Source organism: Muntiacus reevesi, chromosome 9, assembly GCF_963930625.1.
Source record: "Muntiacus reevesi chromosome 9, mMunRee1.1, whole genome shotgun sequence".
Classification (NCBI taxonomy): domain Eukaryota; kingdom Metazoa; phylum Chordata; class Mammalia; order Artiodactyla; family Cervidae; genus Muntiacus; species Muntiacus reevesi.
The window spans coordinates 73,836,396-73,859,612 of NC_089257.1; the positions used below are offsets into that span (position 1 = coordinate 73,836,396).

The 23,217-nt window shown below is 40.2% G+C and overlaps 1 protein-coding gene and 1 pseudogene across 2 annotated transcripts in view; one reads left to right on the plus strand and one right to left on the minus strand.

Annotated features, from left to right (window-relative positions):
• SLC35F2 (solute carrier family 35 member F2) overlaps positions 1 to 23,217 on the plus strand; it is a 118,304-nt gene that overhangs the window by 79,315 nt on the left and 15,772 nt on the right. The window lies entirely within an intron of this gene.
• On the minus strand, positions 7,471 to 7,919 carry LOC136174513 (uncharacterized protein C14orf119-like; annotated as a pseudogene).

Sequence of the window (23,217 nt, forward strand, 5' to 3'; positions counted from 1 at the left end):
TGGTTTGATCTCTTGCTGACCAAGGGACTCTCAAGAGTCTTCTTCAGCACCACAGTTCAAAAGCATCAATTCTTTGGCTCTCAGCCTTCATTATGGCCCAACTCTCACATCTGTACATGAATACTGGAAAATCCATAGCTTTGACTAGACGGACCTTTGTTGACAGTGATGTCTCTACTTTTTAACACGCTGGCTAGATTTGTCATAGCTTTCCTTTCAACGAGCAAGTGTCTTATAATTTCATGCCTGCAATCACTGTCTACAGTGATTTTTGGAGCCCAAGAAAATAAAATCTGCCACTGCTTCCATTTTTTCCTTCTTTTTGCTATGAAGTGATGGGACCAGATGCCATTATCTTAGTTTTTTGAACATTGACTTTTAAGCCAGCTTTTTTTACTCTCTTTCACCCTCACCAAGAGGCTCATTAGTTCCTCTCCGCTTTCTGCCACAAGGGTGGTGTCCTCTGCCTATCTGAGGTTGTTGATATTGCTCCCAGAATTCTTGATTCCAAGATTCATTGTGATTCACTGTGATTCATCCAGTCTGGCATTTCCTATGATAGACTGCATAGAACTTAAATAAGCAACTTGACAATGTGCAGGCTTGTTGTATTCCTTTCTCAATTTTGAACCAGTTCGTTGTTCTATGTCCAGTTCTAACTGTTGCTTCTTGACCTGCATGCAAGTTTCTCAGGTGATAGGTAAAGCGGTCTGATATTCCCATCTCCTTAAGAATTTTCCACAGTTTATTGTGATCCACACAGTTAAAGGCTTTAAGATAGTCAATGAGGCAGAAATAGATGCTTTTTCTGGCATTCCCTTGCTTTCTCTGTGTTCCAATGAATGCTGGTGATTTGGTCTCCGATTCCTCTGCCTTTTCTAAATCCAGCTTATACATTTGCAAATTGCCGGTCCATGTACTGCTGAAGTCTAGCTTGAAGGATTTTGAACATAACCTTACTAACATGTATAACGAGCGCAATAGTATGGTAGTTTGAACATTCTTTGGCATTACCCTTCTTTGGGATTGGACTGAAAACTGACCTTTTCCAGTTCTGTGGTCACTGCTGAGTTTTCCAAATTTGCTAGCATATTGAGTGCAACACTTTAACAGCATCATCTTTTAGGATTTTAAATACCTCAGCTGGAGTTCTATTACCTCCATTGGCTTTGTAGTAATGCTTCCTGAGGCCCACTTGATTTCACACTCCAGAATGTCTGACTCTAGGTGAGTTACCACACCACTGTGGTTATCTGGGTCATTAAGACTTTTTTTGTATAGTTCTTCTGTGTTTTCTTGCTATCTCTTTTTTAATATCTTCTGCTTCTGTTAGGTTCATACCATTTCTGTCCTTTATTGTGCCCATCCTTACATGAAATTTTCTCTTGGTAGCTCCAATTTTCTTGAAGAGATGTCTAGTATTTCCCATTGTATTGTTTTCCTCTATTTCTTTGCATTGTTCATTTAAGAAGGCCTTCTTATCTCTCCTTCCTCTGCATTCAGCTGGGGATATCTTTCCCTTTTTCCCTTGCCTCTTAAATTTCAGTATTTAATAAAGGGTTATTTAACTTAATTTCAATATGCAATCATTAAAAGGAAAGAGAAATAGAAACAATAGAGAAGATTAACAGCATATATATCACCAAATTGTGCTGACCAACATCCAGACTTAAATGGCATGCTGGGAAGTCCCTCACTAACAGCAGTGTGGGGTCCCCGTGGGGGAAGGACCCTGGGTGATTCATCTGCTCCATGTGTGAGACTTCAGATTGCAGCTTTGGGGGCTACCATTTATAATCCCAGGTTGCAAGCTGACATCATCGTCAGTTTGCACGCAAAAACGCAGCTCTGGTTTTACATTAATCTTTCCTTTTTTAGAAAAAAATTATTTATTTTTGTCTGTGCTGGGTCTTTGTTTCTGTGCACAGACTTTCTGGCTTTGCTTAGGCCCTAGAAGGCACAGGCTTCAGTAGTTGTGGCACACAGGCTTAGTTGCTCAATGGGATGTGGGATCTTCCCAGAGCAGGTATCAAAGCCATGTCTCCTGCATTGGCAGGCAGACTCTTAACCAGTATCACACCAGGGAAGTCCCATTATTTTAATTTTTTTACAATGCTGTTTGTTTGTGAATATTTCATTAGATCCCAGGGAGTTGGCCAGATCTCTAGGGGCTCAAGAATTCCAAGTCCCATTGGTCTTATCTAAAGTGCCTCCTGACTTGCTTTGCTTGCAGGCAGGCATAGAATTCCAGCAGTGTCCAGGCAGGTCAGAAGCCGATCAGAGGCCTGCTATCCTGCTTCTGAAGCCTGAACAAAACTTCCTCCATTTTAATTTCCCTAACATGCCCCCACCTCCCAACCTTCCATTTCAGACGTCAGTCATGAGTCCCAGGTTGTCACCTTGTATTTCTGCTGATCAACCAGAGGTTAATGAATGTTTTCATTGGTGACCCCATGGGCTGTAGCCCATCAGGCTCCTCAGTCCATTAAATTCTCCAAGCAAGAATACTGGAGTGGATAGCTATTCTCTTCTTCAGCTGATCTTCCCAACCCAGGGATCGAATCCGGGTCTCCTGCATTTGCTACAGATTCTTTACAGCCTTAGCCACCAGGGAAGCCCCCATTATGTAGCAGAGTGATTAATTCATTGGTTGTTAGTGATTAACTCAACCTCCAGCCCCTCTCCCCTTCCTTGGTAGTGGAGCTGAAAGTTCCATTTGTCTAATGGAACTTTAGACGTTGCCAGGCTGGTTCCCCTGGCAACCAGTCCTCTACCCTTAGGGGCTTTCTTAAAGTCATATTATTAACATAAACTCTGTCATGGTTTAAAGGACTTGTTACAAATAACAAAAGATGATTCTTTCTCCTTTATTACTCTGAAGCTATTTCAGGATGTGGAGACCAACAAACAAAAAAAGGTGATCCTTTCACTTTCTCTCTCTCCAAAATCACTGTAGATGGAGACTGCAGCCATGAAATTAAAATTTGATGCTTGCACCTTGGAAGAAAAGTCATGACAAACCTAGACAGCATATTAAAAAGTAGAGACATTACTTTGCTGACAATAGTCAAAGCTATGGTTTTTCCAGTAGTTATGTGTGGATGTGAGAGTTGGACTATAAAGAAGGTTGAGTGTCAAACAATCGATGCTTTTGAACTGTGGTGTTGGGGAAGACTCTTGAGAGTCCCTTGAACTGCAAGGAGATCCAGCCAGTCCATCCTAAAGGAAATCAATCCTGAGTATTCATTGTAGGGACTGATAATGAAGCAGAAGCTCCAATACTTTGGCCGCCTGATGCAAGAAGCCGACTCATTAGAAAAGACCCTGATGCTGGGAGAGATCAAAGGCAGAAGAAAGGGATGACAGAGGATGAGATGGTTGGATGGCATCACTAACTCAATGGACATGAGTTTGAGCAGGCTCTGGGAGATGGTGAAGGTCAGGGAAGCCTGGCATGCTGCAGTCCATAGGGTCACAAAGAGTCGGAAATGACTGAGCAACTGAACAACTCTCTTTTTTAAAAAATTAGTTAATTAATTAGGCTGCCTCAGGTCTTAGTTGCAGCATGCTGGATCTTCGATTGTTATCACGGCATGTGAAATTTTGCTTTAGTTGAGGGCATGTGGGATCTAGTTCCCTGACCTGGGATGGAACCCAGGCCTCATACACTGGGAATGCAGTGTCTTTGCTAATGTACCACTAGGGAAGTTCCTTTTTAGTCTTATCATTTAGGAAATTATAAGGGCTTTAGGATTTGGCCAGGAACTAAGACTTAAATATGCATTTCTTATATCATAATATTGTACCATGTAAGGTGAACTATTCATAGGTTCCAGGGTACTAGGGCATGGAGATATTTTGGGAGACATTATTCTGTCTAGTACATTTGGTGATAGAGTCTAAAATTGGTTCCAGTTAAAAAAACATAACTTTAGAGCACAGAGACCATCTGGACGCTGGTACAAATGTAAGCAATAATTCATAAAATATCAAGAAAACATTTCTCAACTCATCTAACCCTCACCTTTTACACATGGTCTGTGTTTGAAATAATCAACCAATAATTGGTTTTCTGTTTAGGTTGTTCCACAGGTTTGAAAGAGATTTTGTAGCTGCTAATTTCTTTGGATGAGTTGCATCTCTAGGCTCCAGGCATGCTGGAGAATTCATAATACCACTGTCTGCTGGGACCTATAAGCAGATAAGGCAGAGGGTTCCTGGAGAAAGAGAACCAGGCGTGATTTTCCTGACATTAGAGCAAGGCCTAAGCTATTTTGTGATCTAAGCCTGACCACAATCCTTGATCAGGTCTCAGTATTTAATGATCTTAAGGACAAAAGAGCAAATGTGTTCTTAGGCAAGAAAAGTAACAATAACTAAGGAATAAATCAGTTATAAAGACTCCCAGTTATGTTTCAGTGGTAAAGATAGCTAGTATGTGGGTTCTTGGTCAGTTTTGTGGAACTGACCCCTCCTCCGACCACATACTCAACCATCAGATCTACTGGAATCTAAGGAATGATGATGTTGACCTTTTCTGACCCTGGAGATTTCAGTCAACTAAAGCTTGGACTTTGCTAACCTTAGTCCCATTTCTATGCTGAATTCTTCTCTGCTCAAGTCCTTTCATGAATATATGTGAACCCTTAGCTTCAAACTTCTCCAGCTTTGTTGTTGGCGAGACACTGCTTTGGGAAAGATACCTGTTGTTCTTACTCGCTGCAAGTAGTAACGAGTAAGGCTCTTGGGCTTTTGGCTGTGTCTTCTGGCTTAACACCCATTAAAAAGTGATCCCAGTTTTCAGGTAACAGAACAGGAGTTCCTATTCCCTTTCTCTTAACCTGAGCAGCTTGACAAAGTCAGGGAATAGGAATAGGAAAGGGAATAGGCAGACCTTTGTCAGCAAAGTAATGTCTCTGCTTTTTAATATGCTGTCTAGGTTTGTCATAGCTTTTCTTCTAAGGAGCAAGTGACTTTTAATTTCATGGCCACAGTCACCATCTGCAGTGATTTTGAAGCCCGAGAAAATAAAGTCTTTCACTGTTTCCATTGTTTCCCCATCTATTTGCCATGAAGTGATGGGACCGGATGCCAAGATCTTAGTTTTTTGAATGTAGAGTTTTAAGTCAGCTTTTTCACTCTCCTCTTTTACTTCCGTGAAGAGGCTCTTTAGTTCTTCACTTTCTGCCATAAGGGTGGTGTCATCTGCATATCTGAGGTTATTGATATTTCTCCTGGCAATCTTGATACAGCTTGTGTTTTATCCAGCCCAGCATTTTGCATGATGTACTCTGCATATAAATAAAATAAACAAGGTGACAGTATACAACTTTGATGTACTCCTTTCCCAATTTGGAACCAGTCCTTTGTTCCATGTCCAGTTCTAACTGTTGCTTCTTGATCTACATACAGATTTCTCAGGAGACAGGTAAGGTGGTGTGTTATGCCTATCTCTTGAAGAATTTTCAACAGTTTCTTGTGATCCACACAGTCAAAGGCTTTACTGTAGTCAATAAAGCAGAGTTGATGTTTTTCTGGAATTCTGTTGCTTTTTCTATGATCCAGTAGATGTTGGCAATTTGATCTCTGGGTTCCTCTGCCTTTTCTAAATCCAACTTGAACATCTGAATGTTCTCAATTCAGGTACTGTTGAAGTCTAGCTTGGAAATTAGTGTGTGAGATGAGTGCAAATGTGCGGTAGTTTGAACATTCTTTGGCGTTGCCTTTCTTAGGGATTGGAATGAAAACTGATCTTTTCCAGTCCTGTGGCCACTGCTGAGTTTTCCAGATTTGCTAGCATATTGAGTGCAGCACTTTAACAGCATCATCTTTTAGGATTTGAAATAGCTCAGCTGGATTTCAATCACCTTCACTAGCTTTGTTTGTAGTGATGCTTCCTAAGGCCTACTTGATTTTGCACTACAACCTATCTGGGGAGCCAAATACATACTAAATAGAATACTATATGAGACATTTTATTAGATCAACAATCTAGGTTTTCCTCCATTATAAACGTGGTTTCTTCATTACTTCTCTCCCCAGAATTTTATATTTTGAAACTTGTCTAAATTGTATTTGTTAAATACTAATGAGTTTATTTTTTTCTCTCTCTCTTGTAACTAATCAGACACTAAAGCTTATGATTAGTAAGAAAAAATGAGTGTTCCCACATTTCATTGGTATAACTGAAAGTAAGTAAATGTGATATTTGGGTTTGTCTGAATAGTCTTATCATGGCTAAATGCGAGGTTTCTGTTAGGCTTAAAAAAATTATGGGAACATTTAAATAAAAGTAGAGACTATTACCTGCTGTGATATACAGGTCAACCAATAATTATTAGCTCATTTCTTTCATACTTCTCCACTTCACCTCTCCTAGATTATCCTAAAGTAAATTTCAAGCATCATATAATTTCATGCATAAATTTTTCAGTATTAATCTCAAAATGTAAGATGAGGACTTAAGAAACATAGTCATAGTACTATTATTCCACCTAAAAATTAGCAATAATTCCTTACTATCATCTAGCTAGTCTCTGTTCAAGTTTCCCCAGTCATAACTTAATTTTTAAAACAGTTTGTTTATATAAAGAGGCACATAAGTACCATGCATTTCAATAGATTGTTATATCTACATCTCTTTCTTCTTTCTTCTATATGTTTCCTCTTCCTCTTGACTCTTTTCTATTGTCTTTTTCTTTTCTTGGCTCTTTTATTCTTGCAGTTTACTTATTTTTTTGGTTCTGAAAATTCATTCTTTATTTTGATATAAAAAATAAGCCCTTCAGCTTGTAAAGAGTGTCACTTGTTTTCATATTGTTTATTGTTGTAGAGCAAACTTATAGAATAAGACTATCTGCTGCCAGTTCCAAGGATGTCACACATATTTTAGAAGCAAAGTCATTGTTACTTAGACTCAGACAAGCGTCAGTGTGGAGAAAGGAGTAACTAATCTGATTTTTTTCATAGTTTTACTAAATCATAAGTAGAAAAGCTAGTAGTTGGGATGTCAGATAATTATGGTAGAATTTGGTAGTGGTGGTGAAACCAGATATCTGAACCCAGCTAAACTATAAAAACATGACCTTGTTTTGCCATTCTTCTGTTTCTGGAGTTCAAGAGCTGTGTTTGATACCCCTGTAGGCTGACAATAGGCTTGAGTTATAATGTGTAGATTCCTTTTCATTATAGTTGCAAAAGAAATGTTTAAATTCTTGAGTGTTTGACTTCTCTTGGAAAGAAGTAAGTTAGGAGACAGACTGTTGATCTGGATTTGCTTAAATGGAAAACATTTACACTAGGAGTCCAGCTGATAGGCTGTTGAAATCACCAGGCCTGTACTGGTCAGCGAGTTCCATCAGCTGGTCGGGACACCATCTCCAGATCTTTAAGTGACGGGTTTGAAGTTCTCACGGTAAAGTTGTGGCCTTGACTCCGTTCGCTCTGGTTATTGTCTTTGGTTTTTAATGCCTAGCAATCTTCAGCTGTAGCAGCCACAGCTTGGTAAAATTTTGCCACAAAGCCTGGCTTACTGACCTCCAGCTGCCTGACAAATTTGTTGTGCTGTTGCTCAGCCCAACCTCAGAACCATTTATCCCGAAGGTGCAGCTGGGACTCAGAGATACCAGGTAGTATCTCCAGTATTTGCTCCAAACTTTCAAGCAGTGGCTGTGATTTTCCCAGTACTGTCTTAGCTACCAGGTCCTTTTGGAAAGGTTCACACTGAGAACCCAGCCAGTTGGCAAACCAGTGAAGAGTACACTTCATCTCCTGGGAAGTGATGTAAGACACGGCGGAGGGGAAGAGTTAGAACTGTCTGAGACAGAGGATAAGGGAGAAGGGAAGGGGAGCGGCATCGAAGAGGAAGATGATTCCAGGGGCGCCCTCCCCTCTCCTCTCACAGGGCACCTGGAGACCATCACAGGAGTGCTTGGATCCAGCTATTGCTGCTTCTGTTTCCTGAAAACCCTAAGGAGGCCCAGTCAGGAAGCCCAGGCACGTCTGGCCTCTAGCAGTTTATTTTTAAAGAAATAGTTCATATGTCCTGGAGAGTTTTACACGCTCTGGGTTTTGCTGACTGTATCTTTCTGTTGGGTTTACAGTATTTCCTTCTCAGAATAATGTTTTTAAATGCAAAAAATAAAATACATAGGCTTATAGAGGAAACCCATTCTATCTATTTAGGTATTAAATTATTGAAAACACAATATGATGTTAATATATGTGCTCTCTTTAAAAAAATACGTTAGATTAAAGATCTCACAATGGGTCTTTAACTACCATCATTTTGGAGTAGTGATGATATTTTGAAATCTCAGCCAACAGTTGTCAATCATATGATATGAAAATATCTGTAAAATCTTTAGCGGCAAAGTTATGAGTGAGTGAGTGAGTGAGTGAAGTTGCTCAGTCATGTCTGACTCTTTGCGACCCCATGGACTGTAGCCTACCAGGCTCCTCCCTCCATGGGATTCTCTAGGCAAGAATACTGGAGTGGGTTGCCATTTCCTTCTCCAGGGGAATCTTCCCGACTCAGGGATCGAACCCGGGTCTCCTGCCCTGCAGCCACTGGGGAAGCCTGGCGGCAAAGTCACAGGCACCGCTAATAGTAATACCTCTCTAATTTGTTACCTATGTTTGCAATCGAAGGGAATCTAAACTACAGTTTAATGTTACTGAAGATCAGGATGTATTTTTATCCATCCAAGCTCATATATTTCCCAGGATATTTTCACGGGCCTGATTCATCAGTTCAGTTCAGTTCAGTCACTCAGTCGTGTCCAACTCTTTGCGACTCCATGAATCACAGCACGCCAGGCCTCCCTGTCCATCACCAGCTCCTGGAGTTTACTCAAACTCATGCCCATCAAGCATCCACCACAGATGACCAATTGTAGGCAGATTGGTTGGGGGGTTCCAGAGAAGGAGAACCAGGAATGATTTTCCTTTTTTTTCTAATAACAATAATGTAATTTATTCATTTATTTTTGGCTGTGCTGTGTCTGTTGCCGCACACTCAGGCTTTCTCTAGTTGCAGCAAGTGGGGCCTGCTCTTGGTTGCGGTGCACAGGCTCTAGGTGTGCAGGCCTCAGTACTTGCAGCTCACAGGCCCAGTAGTTGTGGTGCTCGGGCTTAGTTGCCCTGTGGCATGTGGAATTTCCCCAGACCAGGGGTCTAACCCGTGTCCCTGCATTGGCAGGCAGATTCTTTACCACTGCACCATCAGGAAAGCCCTACTTCATGGATTCAAACATACTGGAGGCATTTCAATCCAGTGTAGTTGTTCTTATTGATGCCTCGATGGTCTTTTTGTCATGACTTCACTAAAGTTTCTTGCCATTTGGTGTGACTGGGGTTCCAGTCTTTTTCCTGTACCAGAAATCAATACATTAATATACTTTCTTACTTGTTTATTCCACAATATGCATACAGTTTCAAAATAATATCTACACCACCTCTCAAGGTGTTCAAGGTTTTACAGTTCTTATTGTTCCTATGGTGTATTCTATTAAGAATGTGCTATCAAATTAGTGTATTTTTTAAAATTTTATTTATTTCTAATTGAAGGATAATTGTTTTACAATGTTGTGTTGGTTTCTGCCATACTTCAGCATGATCAGCCATAGGTATACATTCATCCCCTCCCTCTTGAACCTTCTTCCCACCTCCCACCCCAGCCCACCATTCTAGATTGTCACAAATTAGTATGTTTTAAAGTCACTTGAAATAATTCCTGTTTGGCTTTGCCACCAACTTAAGACATCCTTTTGAGTTCATGTAACATGTTGTTTTTAATTTTATATGTAGCTTATTTAAAAAAAATTTTGTTTTATGGTTATGTAAAATGGTTCCTAATACAAATCTATAAACCAAGGCATATTCAGACATAATATATCTTACTTTTTCTCTCTTCTGACCTATAGGTAACTTTAAAAGCAGTTACCTGTTTTCACTTAAAAATATTAACAAATATAGGTAAATGTTTGCATTCCATACCCATTTTCCTCCACGCTTATTTTTTAGTATATCTTGGCAGTCATTTTATAGAGTGTATAGAGATATTTGCTTTGCTTTTTATAACTCCATAGTACTCTTTTGTATTTATTAAGCTAGTTCCCTGAGACAGGAAGGCAGTGGGACATAACCTTTAAAAGAACGACAGTCATTGAGGACAAGACATAAACTGGTTAGAACCAACTAGGTCTAAGACAGCAGATGATTGACTTCCACTAGACTTTAAGACTCAGTATACACTCACTGTAGTACATCAGCTAAATGACATGACAGTTCTGAGATTGGACCATAAAAGACTAAACAGTGGGCAGTGGCCCAATTCCTGGAAATCCCCATCCCTTCCCCAAAATAGTTGGAATTATCTTCCCACTCATTAGCCTGTGAGATTACCCACTCTTATAAAAACCAACAACACTGTACCCTGAAGCTTCTCATCTTCTGAGGTGGCCCATACTCGATCTGTGGGGTGTTTTGCCCTGAGTAAACCTTTTTTCACTTTACTGTGGTTAGCTCTTGAATTCTTTCCTGTGCGAAGCCAAGAACCCATGCTTGGCAGCCATCCCAGACACTTCTCAAAGACCTAGGATGTGACCATCCTCTCAGACCCACTTTCTTTCCTGCAACACTATGGTTAAACATATAGGATTTTCTCTTAAGACTTTATAAGTAGTGCTGCAGTGAATAGCCTGTGTGTACACCTTTTGTATTTTTCCCAGATTATCTTTGGGGAATTTTCCTAGAAATAAAATTGCTAGAAATTGTACCTCTCCACACCATAAATAATGTATCATTTTTGCATTCTTGCCAGCAAGTGTCAGAGGTGCTGTTAAGCTTTTTGAAGTGTCAAAAATAGCTCCTAAATAGCCCATGTATTGCTGCCACTAGTTCCATGGATTCAGAGTTGAGAGATCTCAGAATTGGAAGCACTACGGTAGAGCCTTGGACTGGAACAACAGACTGATTCAAATTGGGAAAGGAGTACGTCAAGGCTGTATATTGTCACCCTGCTTATTTAACTTATATGTAGAGTACATCATGCAAAATGCCAGACTGGATGAAGCACAAGCTGGAATCAAGACTGCCAGGAGAATTAGCACTAACCTCAAATATGCAGATGACACCACCCTAATGGCAGAAAGTGAAGAGGAACTAAATAGCTTCTTGATGAAGGTGAAAGAGGAGGATGAAAAAGCTGACTTAAAACTCTACATTCAAAAAACTAAGATCTTGGCATCCGGTCCCATCACTTCATGGCAAATAGATGGGGAAACAATGGAAACAATGAAAAACTGTATTTTCTTGGGCTTCAAAATCACTGCAGATGGTGACTGCAGCCATGAAATTAAAAGATTCTTGCTCCTTGAAAGAAAAGCTGTGACAAACCTAGACAGTGTATTAAAAATCAGAGACATTATTTTGCTGACAAAGCCTGTATAGTCAAAGCTATGGTTTTCCCAGTAGTCACGTATGGATATGAGAGTAGGACCATGAAGAAGGCTGAGCCCCGAAGAATTGATACTTTTGAACTGTGGTGTTGGAGAAGACTCTTGAGAGTCCCTTGGACTGCAAGGAGATCAAACCAGTCAACCCTAAAGGAAATCAGTCCTGAATATTCATTGGAAGGACTGATGCTGAAGCTGAAGCTCCAATACTTTGTTTGGCTACCTGATGTGAAGAGCTGACTCAGTGGAAAAGATCCTGATGCTGGGAAAGATAGAAAGCAGGAGGAGATGGGGACGACAGAGGATAAGATGGTTGGATGGCACCACTGACTCAATGGACATGAGTTTGAGCAAGCTCCAGGAGCTGGTGATGGACAGGGAAGCCTGACGTGCTGCAGTCCATGGGGTCGCAGAGTCAGACATGACTGAGCAACTGAACAACTGTAGAGGCTTACAGCTCAAAATGTGGGACAAGCATCATAGGCATCCTCTGAGAGTGTTTGAAATGCAGAATCTCAGACTTCTCTCCAAATCTACTAAATCAGAGCATGTAATTTAGCAAGATTCTCAGGTGATTCATACCAGGTTTTCCCAGTGGCTCAGACAGTAAAGAGTCTGCCTGCAATGCAGGAGACCAAGGTTTGATCCCTGTTTTGGGAACATCCCCTGGAGAAGGGAATGGCCACCCTCTCCAGTATTCTTGCCTGGAGAATCCCCATGGATGCAGGAGCTTGGCAGGCTACAGTCCATGGGACTGCAAAGAGTCGGACACGACTAAGCGACTAACACTTCAAGATTTGAGAAGCTCTGGTCTAGAGTTGTGCTTTTTAGTATTTATAACCACCAGGTACATGGGACTATTTAAATTAAAATGAATTTCAATGAAATAAAGTAAAAAGTTCAGTTCCTCATTCACCCTACTAGCCACATTTCAAGTGCTCAATAGCCACTTTTTTAGCATTTACATTATTAGTAACTTCTATTGCACAATGCTGGTCTGTGGCTACACTGTTCAGTATAGTAGCCTCTAGCCACACATGGCTATTTTAATTTAAATCACAATTACATAGCATTAAAATTTGGTTCCTCATTCACAGTAACCATATTTCAAATGTTTAACTGCTACATGTGGCGGAAGGCTACTGTATTGGGTGGTGGTTATAGAGAATATTTCTATCATCACAAAAAGTTCATTATACAGCTCCGGTCAAGAGGTTTCCAGAAGTCTGGGTGAGCCAGAAGAAAGAAGGAAAGAAGATTCATTGAGTGTCTATGGTTGTAGATACTTTTATATAGGTTATATCTATTAATCCTTAAACCCATATAGGTTGTATCACACCCTTTAAAAAGAAAAAAAGAAAGTTTTGAAAGACTAACTTATTCAACTTCATAACACTGAGATAAAGTCTAAAGTTTTTTCCACCATGTTTAGAGGAGCACTCCTTTCCTGAAAGCTCTATCTGGGATGCAGTCTGTACCAGCCATTTACAAAACTAAACCAAAACAAAACCCACTGTTTCTCACTTGCTTGCACCCGCTTTTCTATTCTTTCATGTTTCAGATTTAAATCCAAACCCCAGTTTTATCTAACTGAGCTCATATTCCTTTTACTGTAACACTCCTTGAGTTCACTTCAAAGGATTTCTTACCTACAGTCCTTGTCTACCTTGCTTTTTAACATTATGGCATCTCAACAGTTAATTGCAGCATTTATTCATTAATTTAGTAAACATTTACTGAGCATCTCAAGTGAGACATAATCCAGTGGAGGGAAAAGAAAATTACTTTTCCTTGTCTTCCTTTTAAGGTAACTGTACACACACACACACACACACACACACACACACACACACACACTACCCTTTCTATTCTTTGAAATTTGGCTTACTTGGCCACTTTGAAAATGCCTTAATTACATCAGAATGTTGGTTTCTCAAAACTGTTAGCTACTTATGCTTATTATAATTAGATGGCTAAATTTCTGAATCATAGAAATGTAGATATGGAAAAAATATAACAGGTCATCTAGGCTGCTACAATGTAAAGAAAATCTATCATTTACTTTTTAGCTTCCTTTCAGTCTAATTTAAAATGCTCTACTAATATACACTGGTTAATCTATGATTTTTATAGAAATGCTCAGGTTATTATTGTATCCCAGGTATTTACAGATGGCAGGTATGGTGGATTAAAAATCTCCCCAAGAAGATGGCTCCATAGAAATCTTTAAGCTTTAATTCTAAATCTTTAGCTGATAACGTGCCTTTAGCTGATAACGTGCAACTTAACAGCATGGATCTGAGACATAACATTGTGTTTCTATAATATTCCTGTCCTCCGGGAGCTTAGAGTCTTAGGAGAAGAACCACAAGCAGCATGGTGGGTTCTTGGATAGAGGCATGTGGTGTTTTTTTCAAGGCACACAGCAAGAGCCTGCTAATCTGCTCTTTAGAGAAGAAGGCCTGGGACCGTGAAATATGTGGGCCTTTAAAGTTCTAAATTCTTCGTGTATGGTACATATTGGGGGGCTTCCTTGGTGTCTCAGAACGTAAAGAATCTGCCTGCAATGCAGGAAACGTGGATTTGATCCCCAGGTCCGGAAGATCCCCCAGAGAAGAGAATGGCTACCCACTCCAGTATTCTTGAGAATTCCATGAACATTGGAGCCTGGCGGCCTGTAATTCACGGGGTCACAAAGAGCTGGACGCCACCGAGCAACTAACATGCTGCTGCTGCTGCTAAGTCCTTCAGTCGTGTCCGACTTTGCGACCCCATAGACGGCAGCCCACCAGGCTCCCTAGTCCCTGGTATTCTCCAGGCAAGAACAATGGAGTGGGGTGCCATTTCCTTCTCCAATGCATGAAAGTGAAAAGTGAAAGTGAAGTCGCTTAGTCGTGTCTGACTCTTACCGACCCCCTGGACTGCAGCCTACCAGGCTACTCCACCCATGGGATTTTCCAGGCAAGAATACTGGAGTGGGGTGCCATTGCCTTCTCCGGCAACTAACACACTCACGAGCAAATAGTAACACATATTAGGCAGCCAAGAAACTTTAGTAAGTTCTTAACCAAAGAGTTTACTGACTGAATAAATGAATAAGAGAAATTATAGTTTCATTGGAAAGCATATGCAGAAGTATGAGTTTTAGAATGGACAGGATATTAAAATACATACCTCAGATTTTCTGGAAGAAAGAAGGGAGGAAATAAAATGGTTTACAATCTTTCCTTTCTTTCTTCCTTAAATTCTTAAATTCGTACAATATATCCAATGCGTAATGTGGTCAGAATGAGTAATGTGGTTAGTTTCATTTCTACCTGTTCCCCGCCCCCCATCCCTGCTGATCCATGACTTATTTGTTCTGCTTCATGCTCTGTGGCCCAGCTCTCACAGCATGAAGCTGCCTCGGAAACGCGTCTTGGAGCTGGATCATATCCTGTCATTGAAGTTCACTTCAGTGGAGGTTCCGTTTGAAAAACAGTGACAGGATATGTCCCATGGTTAGATGCACGTTGCTTCTGGCAACTTCCCTTAAAGAGGACAGGCTTTATTATGGTATAGAGAGAGTCCCTGTGTTTAACTTTGAATTCATATGAACTAGGAATTTGTGAAATTCAAGTGCTTACATATGAAGCCATAAGTAACAAAAGTTGTTTTGCAGCCTTTGGTATCTCTCTGTACACGTCTGAGTCGTTTCTTCTTTCTCCCTTGTGCAGCCTCCAGCCCCTTCAGCTCCTCTTTCTGTCTCTCTCTCTCTCTCACTTTTGTTCTTGCTCTCTCCTCTTCCATTATAGATGAGGTCATTATTATTTGGAGCCAGGAGAAGTGCATTGCTGTAACTTTAATCTCCAAACTCAATTCATGACTCTTTTATTTTTTTTAGGAGATAGGTATACTTTATAGTGGGAGGATAACTTTCTTAAGTGTGCTATTTTAGAATGTAAATGGATCTCACCTGGTTGGCTTAGACGGTAAAGAATCTGCCTGCAATGCAGGAGACCTGAATATGATTCCTGGGTCTGGAAGATCCCCTTGAGAAGGGAATGGCAACCCACTACAGTATTCTTGCCTGAGAAATCTCATGGACAAAGGAGCCTGCCTACAGTCCATGGGGTTGAATAAGAATCGGATACAACCGAGTGACTAACACTTGAATGTCCTCCTTATTGCAAACTTCAGACTTAAATTGAAGAAAGTAGGGAAAATCACTAAGCCGTTCGGGTATGACATAAATCAGATCCCTTATGATTTTATAGTGGTAGTGGCAAATAGGTTCAAGGGATTAGATCTTATAGACAGAGTGCCTGAAGAACTATAGACAGAGGTTTATAACACTGTACAGGAGGCAGTGATCAAGACTATCCCCAAGAAAAAGAAATACAAAAAGGTAAAATGGTTGTCTGAGGAGGCCTTACAAATAACTGAAACAGAAAAGAGAAAGGCAAAGGAGAAAAGGAAAGATATACCCATCTGAATGCAGAGTTCCAAAGAATAGCAAGGAGAGATAAGAAAGCCTTCCTAAGTGAACAATTCTAAGAAATAGAGGAAAACAATAGAATGGGAAAGACTAGAGTCTCCTTAAGAAAATTAGACATGCCAAAGAAACATTTCATGCAAAAATAGACACAATAAAGGACAAAAAAGAAGCAGTATAAACCTAACAGAAGGAGAAGATATTAAGAAGAGGTGGCAAGAATACACAGAAGAACTATACAAAAAAGATTTTAATGATCCGGATAACCATGATGGTGCGATCACTTACTTAGAGCCAGACATCCTGAAGTGTGAAATCAAATGGGCCTTAGGAACCATCACTACAAACAAAGCTAGTGGAGGTGATGGAGTTCCAGTTGAGCCATTTCAAATCCTAAGAGATGATGCTGTGAAAGTGCTGCACTCAGTATGCCAGCAAATTTGGAAAACTCAGCAGTAACCACAGGACTAGAAAAGGTCAGTTTTCATTCCAATCCCAAAGAAAGGCAATGCCAAAGAACATTCACACTACCACACAATTGCACTCATCTCACATGCTAGCAAGGTCATGCTCAAAATCCTCCAAACTAGACTTCAACAGTATGTGAACTGAGAACTTCCAGATGTTCATGCTGGATTTAGAAAAGGCAGAGGAACCAGAGATTAAATTGCCAACGTCTATTGGATCACAGAAAAAGAAAGGGAATTCCAGAAAAACAGGTGCTTCATTGACTGCACTAAAGCCTTTGACTTTGTGGATCACAACAAACTGTGGAAAATTCTTCAAGAGATGGGAATACTAGACCATATTACCAGCCTCCTGAGAAACCTGTATGCAGGTCAAGAAGCAACAGTTAGAACCGACATGGAACAACGGACTGGTCCAAAATTGGGAAAGGAGTGCATCAAGGCTGTATATTGTTGCCCTGTTTATTTAACTTTTATGCAGGGTACATCATGTGAAATGCCAGCCTCGATGAAGCACAAGCTGGAATCAAGATTGCTGGGAGAATAGGAATAACCTCAGATATGAAGAGGACGCTACCCTATTGGCAGAAAGTGAGGAAGAACTAAAGAGCTTCTTGATGAAAATGAAAGAGGAGAGTGAAAAAGCTGGCTTACAACTCAGCATTCAAAAAACTAAGATCATGGCATCTGGTCCCATCACTTCATGGCAAATGAATGGGGAAACAATGGAATCACTGACAGACTTTATTTTCTTGGGCTCCAAAACCCCTGCAGATGGTGACGGCAGCCATGAAATTAAGACACTTACCCCTTGGAAGGAAAGCTATGACCAACCTAGACAACCTAGTAAAAAGCAGAGACATTACTTTGCCAACAAATGTCCATCTAGTCAAAGCTATGGTTTTTTTTAGGAGTCATGTATGGATGTGAGAGTTGGACCATGAAGAAGGCTGAGCACCAAAGAATTGATGCTTTTGAACTGTGGTGTTGGAGAAGACTCTTGAGAGTCCCTTGGACTGCAAGGAGATTAAACCAGTCAATCCTAAAGGAAATCAACCCTGAATAATTCATTGGAAGGATTGATGCTGAAGCTGAAGCTCCAATACTTTGGTGACCTGATATGAAGAGCCAATTCCTTGGAAAAGTGCCTGATGCTGGGAGAGATAGAAGGCAGGAGGAGAAGGGGGCCACAGTGGATGAGATGGTTGGATGGCATCACTGACTCAATGGACTTGAGTTTGAGGAAGCTCTGAGAAGTTGTGAAGGACAGGGAAGCCTAGCGTGCTACAGCCCACAGGGTTGCAAAGAGTCGACACGACTGAGTGACTGAACAACAAGAATGTAAATGTGGGCTTATTAGAGGAATTTTGTCAATTCGTGAACAGGACTTAGTTCCACATTTCTTATTCTCCCGTTTCAAATTTATAGTTGCTTTTGAGCACATTATGGTGGGCAAAAAATGTTCTGAACTTAATAAAGTTATCAGCTCCTTTATTAACTTTTTGGTGCCCTGTACTTTGGACATCCAGTGCCTTCCTGACACATGGGGAAGCAGTGTTAATACTGGTAGCAGAGGAACTGGGCTAGACCCTTTCTTTCCTGACTGCAAAGTGAAGTGCACGGATCCTTTGAAGAAGGATGACTTCTAATATAAGGTCTGTTATAAAATCATGGAGAAGTGAAGGAGGGTGGGAAAAGGGGTGTGGGGATAGGTAAGTGAGGACAAAGAGGTACAGGAGTAAGAAGATAGCAGCTGTGAGAGGTGACCTCACTTCCTGTCCTAAGACCGTGTTCTCCAATGGGCAGAGCAGATGTTTAATGGTCAGAGAGCTTGCATGCCATTGGCTCCTATGTTTTCTTAGGCAATACACTCTGCTCTCTGGCCACAGTTTCCTCATTAAAAAAATGGAGATTAACAATGAAGTCCAGCAATTCTGAAACTTTGTTCCATGGAAGAGAGAAAGAGAAATTTAAAGAAAGGAGGAGGTCATTAAACAATGAAATACAAGAAAATTGGAGCCATTTTCTTGCCAGGTGCCCTTCCTCACATATTCCAGAGGGAAGTGTGTGGCTGGGAGCAATGACACCAACTGAATGCACTTTTTCATCCTTTGGCTTTGGCCTACACACTTGTAGGTTCCCAGTTCATCATATGGGACCAAGTGATGAATTTCTTTTGCTTAGGATAGGACAGCATAATTTCCAGAATCAATGCAAACTTGTCTCCTTTGGAATGAAATGAGCACAAGAGGAAGAGGTAGCAACCTGCAGATCTAGTTTGCCTCATCAGCCTGAGACGAGAAGAGCGTCCCTAGAAAGAACACTACTCTGTGGGAGCAAGTCCTGAACCTTTTGCTCACCTGGGTGAAAAATTCCTACAGTAGCCTAGAAAAAGGTCTTTGGATCTGAACAGTTCTTGATACCATTTCTACCTCTTGAAGGGTGGAATTTGCCTCACTTTCTTCCGTTTGAAAGTAATAAAGTAGGCTACATGGAGTAATATAACCCTTTGAAGAGAATTGTAGCAAAATAAGTAAAGCTGAAGACATGCTCTAAAATCAATTATTCTGTTAAATATATCTCTAAAGCAAATGATTCCTTTAAACTTCATGACACAAATAGAAACTTACTACATTTGTAGGGTACTATGAGTTCACTGCTTTCAGAAGATATCTAGGTGGTACCCATCAGGCCATCCTGAGTGCTGAGGAGATTATACATTACTCGTTAGTAACTCATTTGCACAAATTTTCTAAAACCTAGAAAAACTCTTAGATATGCATGTTGGGAAACAAACATGAATATTTGTAGAGGCATTGTTCAAGCAAAAAAATTGGCATACAACCTAATAAGCAATAAAAGAATGGGTACATGAAGTGTGATATAATCACATAATGGAGTACTATACAGTAGTGGAAAGGAATAAATGAGAGCTAATGTATCATTATCGATGATACAATGTTGATCAAAACAGCAAGTTTGCAAAAAGTATACATATAGTGTGATGCTGTTTATATAAAAATTTAAAACAGTCAAAACAATTGTTTACATTGTATAGGGATACTCACATAAGTATGAAAATATATGGAAATGCATGAAATGTTAAATTCCAAGTTCTAGCAAGTACTTATCTCAGGAGAGCTAAGACTTTGGGGAGAACATAAGGGGGAATGTTGATATCACCAGTAGTTTACATCTTAAGCTGCCTGATAGATACACAAGTACATGTTAGTTATGCTTTGTACTTTGTTATATTTTAATATTCTATAAGAAATTTCAAAACTTAAAAATTAAACTGTGATGGGACTGCTCTGTTGATCCAGTGGCTAAGACGCCACCCTCCCACGCTCCCAATGCAGGGGGCCAGGTTCAATCCCTGGTCAGGGAATTAGATCCCACATGCCGCAGCTGAGAGTTTGCATGCCAAGACTAAAAGATCCAGGATGCTGCACCTAAGACCCAATGCAGCCAAATGAATAAATAAATGTTGAAAAAAAAAAACCAAAAAAACTTCTACGTGTTCTGATTAACATGCAGAACATTGACTCCTCTATAGTGTAGAGATTGGGTTTGTGGAGAGTAAAGAAGAAAGAACAGTTAAGAGAAATTTGCTGCAATTCAAACTGTGGAGCACTTTTTGCTTGAAATGCCACTTACTCTTGCTTCCAGTATTTCTTGCATCTTTCTGGCCATGCCTTTTCATCCCCATCTCTAATTCCTCTTCCTCCTCTGCCTACTAAATGTTGCTGTTTCCCTGGGTGTTTCTTTTTTGCCCTCTATTCTTTTCAATTTTTAGGTATATGTTTTAGTGATCTCATTTATATCCCAACTTCAATTACCACTTTTATGATCATGATTCCCAAATTTATTTCTCCAATCCATTTTTTTAATCCCAACTCCAAACTGTCTACTGGACATTTCTTCTTAACTATCTCATAATTTAAACAAAATCCAGCATGTCCAAAATGGAGTTATTCTCTTTTCTAAATATGCCTTTTCCTTTTGCCTTTGGGATCTTGATTAACCACATTGTTATCTACCCACATGTCTGATTCAGAAAACTGCGTATTATATTAGACAGACCTGTCTCTGACAAATTCCTCTTTAATTGGCTTCCATGGCAGGAATTAAGAGTAAGGTTTTGGTGCTATGTGTTATGACATGTAGGGACCCAGGCATGCCCAAATTCTGCCTTGCTAGTCACTTTCCCCCCTTCTATTTAGAAGATTTCAATGAGCTTGCCACCAGCAGATAAGATACCAGCTTTCGAACTTACTTCAGATCTTTTCTTGATCTCACTTTTATTGACTTTTCCATCATCTGCTGCTGCTATTTTTCTCTCCTATACTCTGAGCTACAGCTGTACTAACTCGCTTGAAATCCTTGAATGTGCCATATTGTTTTAGAGCCCTGTGCCTTGGTACTTGCTATTCCTTCTGCTTGAGATAGCTTTCCTTACTGTGCCTGTCTAGTGAATTCATGAAGTTTTTGTAACTAGCCTATTTTTGTGCTTGTCTGTCTGTGCCCTAGTTACTAGTTTGTATGCCTACTTATCCCCAGTGGTCTCTGAGCCTCTGAGGCACAGAAAATGCCTATCCAGTTTTTGCATTTTCATGGCCTGGCACATGGTAGATGCTCTATAATTAAGGTTGTCTCACCCAGCAAGCTTCTCCTTTTTCTTTTTGCCTGTGTTGGGATTGTTTGAGGTTAATTGCAAATTACTGAAACAAATATTCAAAAAAAAGAAAGAAAAAAACCAACAGAAACCCCAAACTATAAACTATTAGAACAGATATTCTGTGTCTTCTGTAGTATTGGTATTTTATTGAAATCAGTATGGTTTTCATGATCTGAGCCACAGTCAGTTCCCAGTCTTGTTTTTGCTAACTGTATAGAGCTTCTCCGTCTTTGGCTGCAATGAATATAATTCATCTGATTTCAGTATCGACCATCTGGTGATGCCCATGTGTAGAGTCATCTCGTGTGTTGTTGGAAGAGAGTGATTGTTATGACCACTGCATTCTCTTGGCAAAAAATTTTGGTGCATTAATTTACTGATATTCTACCCATTCAGCCCACTGAAATCTGACTTTAGTTATTACCACTAACAAAAAGCTTTTTTTCCAAGCTATCTAGGAGCTTCCAGCTTGCCATTTCAACTGTGTCTGTTTAGCCATGATGACACTTTTTCTGTCTCTGCAGTTTCTGGCACTGTTGTATTGTTGATATCATCTTTCTTAAAATGTTTTTGTACTCTTAGTTTCTGTATCAGGGCACTTTTATAATTTGTTGTCTTTCTTTGACTATTACACTTCATAGGACAAGTGGGAAAGTGTCTAATATTTGAGGTAACCATATATTTGGGCATATCTGGTCATTTCTTTATCTGTTTACATTCACTTGACAAATATTTATTGAGTGACAACAAAGTACTAGCCCTGGATATGTAGTGGAGAGCAAAACAGATATCAAAACAGTCTTTTTGAAGTTCAGAGTTTTAACTTAGTATTTTGTATTTGTTGCTACTGTATAACAAATTGCCTCAAATTTAGTGGCTTAAAACAATGCACTTATTATCTTATAGTTTTGATGGACCAGACATCTGGTCATGGCTTAGCTCTGCTCTCTGCTTCAGATCTCTCATAAAGCTGCAGTCATGGTGTTGGCCAGGGATGGAGTCTCATCTGAAGCCATGACTGGGGAGAAAATGCTTCCAAGCTTGTGTTGAGTCCATTGAGTTGGTGATGCCATCCAACCATCTCATCCTCTGTCGTCCCCTTCTCCTTCTGCCCTCAATCTTTCCCAGCATAAGGGTCTTTTCCAGTGAGTTGGCCCTTTGCATCATGTGGCCAAAGTATTGGAGCTTCAGCTTCAGCATCAGTCCTTCTAATGAATACCCAGGACTGATTTCCTTTAGGATGGACTGGTTGGATCTCCTTGCAGTCCAAGGGACTCTCAAGAGTCTTTTCCAACACCATAGTTCAAAAGCATCAATTCTTCAGTGCTCAGCCTTCTTTATAGTCCAACTCTCACAACCATATATGGCTACTGGAAAAACCATAGCCTTGACTAGACAGACCTTTGTTGACAAAGTAATGTCTCTGCTTTTTAATATGCTATCTAGATTGGTCATAACTTTCCTGCCATGGAGCAAGCATCTTTTAATTTCATGGCTGCAGTCACCATCTGCAGTGATTTTGGAGACCAAAAATATAAAGTCTGTCACTATTTCCACTGTTTGCCCATCTATTTGCCATGAAGTGATGAGACCGGATGCCATGACCTCAGTTTTCTGAATGTTGAGCTTTAAGCCAACTTTATCACTCTCCTCTTTCACTTTCATCAAGAGGCTTTTTAGTTCCTCTTCACTCTCTGTCATAAGGGTGGTGTCATCTGCATATCTGAGGTTATTGATATTTCTCCCAACAATCTTGATTCCAGCTTGTGCTTCTTCCAGCCCAGCGTTTCTCATGATGTACTCTGCGTATAAGTTAAATAAGCAGGGAGACAATATACAGCCTTGACGTACTCCTTTTCCTATTTGGAACCTGTCTGTTGTTCCATGTCCAGTTCTAACTGTTGCTTCCTGACCTGCATATAGGTTTCTCAAGAGGCAGGTCAGGTGGTCTGGTATTCCCATCTCTTTCAGAATTTTCCACAGTTTATTGTGATCCACGCAGTCAAAGGCTTTGGCATAGTCAATAAAGCAGAAATAGATGATTTTCTGGAACGTTCTTGCTTTTTCAATGATTCAGCGGATGTTGGCAATTTGATCTCTGGTTCCTCTGCCTTTTCTAAAACCAACTTGAACATCTGGAAG